General features: G+C 33.5%; 1 protein-coding gene across 1 annotated transcript in view; it reads left to right on the top strand.

Moving 5' to 3' along the window:
* The first annotated feature begins 1,258 nt into the window (after positions 1–1,258).
* Positions 1,259–2,229, top strand: part of LOC106882779 (snRNA-activating protein complex subunit 1) — a 17,513-nt gene continuing 16,542 nt past the window's right edge. The window contains exon 1 of the mRNA XM_052977230.1: positions 1,259–1,347. The gene's annotated coding sequence lies outside the window, so the exon portion shown is untranslated. The remainder of the gene's footprint in view (positions 1,348–2,229) is intronic.

Here is a 2,229-nt window from a genome sequence, read left to right as displayed (position 1 = left end):
TATACATATGATATCATATAATATATATGTAACATATGGGCAAATTTTAGCCATTTCTCTGTAGATTGAAAGAACAAAAATATATATTCAGGTAATGGTTGTCATATAGATAGATAGATAGATAGATAGATAGATAGATAGATAGATAGATAGATAGATAGACAGGAAACACCTATATATTTATCTTGCAATCTTGGAAATAGAAGAATACATTGAGTACATTTGTCCATGTGAAAGTTTACATCTACAATTTGTCAATATAGAAATAAAGTAAAATTTCCACTGTTGAATCTCATTTTCTTCACTATCCTCCATATTTTATTCTGTTTCTCTATTATTTCAGAACATCAGATGACATTGACTGAAGAGAATTCTTCTGATACATCATTCCCATCATCATATGGTTAAAGGAAGATGTAACCCTGCCTATATAAATCTTTGATGAATTACTGTACACTATTTCTTCTGAACTGGGATTAATAGGAATATTTCTCAGGTTCACTGTGTGGAATGTGTTAAAGATGATTCTGTATTCTAATTAAGCTTGGATGAATTTACATATGAGTTCACAGCATCTTCGGATAGCCACAAATATCTTGTTTGATGAAATTATCTCTCTGCAATAATTTTGGAGAAATTTTCATAATTAAAATATAAAAATGAAAGAAGTAAAAACACACTTAATCTCCATGTTTTCTGGTAATATTGGAAGAATCATAGGAATTAATTTGGTAAGAAACTGAGAAGATAGATATTATTATTTGAGAGATGCCAAAAGTGACAGAAAAACCATATGACTGTGGCATATTTGAAAAGTCCTCCCAAGAATGCAATCTCAAAATTCACAAAGACATTCATACTGGAGAGAAGCCATATCACTGTGATGTCTGTGGCAAATCCTTCCCTAAAAGTGATGCCTTAACAAGACATGTGCGCATTCATACAGGAGAGAAACCATATCCCTGTGATATCTGTGGTAAATCATTCTCTATAAGTGGTGCTTTAAGAAGACACAATCGCACTCATACAGGAGACAAACCATATCACTGTGATATCTGTGGGAGAACATTCTCTCAAACTGATTTCTTAACAAGACACAAGCGCATTCATACAGGAGAAAGGCCATATCAGTGTGATATCTGTGGTAAATCATTCTCTCACAGCAGTACTGTACCAAGACATAAACGTACTCATACAGGTGAGAAACCATATCACTGTAATATCTGTGGCAGAACATTTTCCCAAAGTGGTTTCTTAACAAGGCACAAATGCATTCCTAAAGGATAGAAACCATATCAGTGTGATGTCTTTGGTGAATCATTATCTGTCACAAACACATTCATACAGGTGAGAAACCATGCTGATGCAAAATTTGTGATATGTCATTCTCTTGTAGTGAAGATTTAGCTAAACACAAGCTTTTTCATGTAGGAAAATATCTTCAGCAGAGTAATTATTATCAAAACAGGAGATTGGAACATTTTTTTGTATTAGTTTCAAAGTAAGCACCTCCACTGCAATTTTCTTTTTAATTTCTTTTTTAGATTTCTTTTCTAAAAATGATTATGATTAATTTAAAGAAGTGTCAATAAAGTAATATAATAGATATTTATAAAATTCACAATTACATGAAAAGTTAAGTTTTAAATAAAGTCATATCAACAAAAATATATTCCAGTTAAAGGATTTTCTCTCAAATTTTATATATCTTTGAAAAGTCCTCATTTAACCATTAAGATGGCTGCAGGCTCCCCATTTTCACCCAGCTAAATGTCTAAATCATAGGGATCACTCATTTTGCAATTTCTTCCTGCTTTTATCCACCTGTGGACCTGGATTGAACCTGACCCCAAGGACCTAAATTTCACCCTCTGTCAAATAAATGAACCATCTCTCCTACATCGACTAAACTTCTCCAGATGTGAGTTGAAACATACAAACATGTCTCTGAATCAATGCATCTTGCTGTTACTCTCGCAGAATGGTGCCAATCACTTTCATATCCGATGTGTCTTAACACCCATAACAGTGACATCGTTCCTCAATGCAAACACTACTCTCATGTCCCGGGGTCAGCTATGCTGTCTCTCAGCAGTTCCATCCTCTACAGCAGGGGTTTTCAAACTTTTTGACTTGCGGACCCCTTTATGTTTCAGGCTTTACCTTAGGGACCCTCTTATAAACGCTTATGAAATTTATACATAAGTATTTGCTTAAAATAACATATAT

Source organism: Octopus bimaculoides, chromosome 27 (genome assembly GCF_001194135.2).
Source record: "Octopus bimaculoides isolate UCB-OBI-ISO-001 chromosome 27, ASM119413v2, whole genome shotgun sequence".
Classification (NCBI taxonomy): domain Eukaryota; kingdom Metazoa; phylum Mollusca; class Cephalopoda; order Octopoda; family Octopodidae; genus Octopus; species Octopus bimaculoides.
Note: the sequence above shows the minus strand (reverse complement) of the source record. Positions and strands in the feature narration are given on the sequence as shown.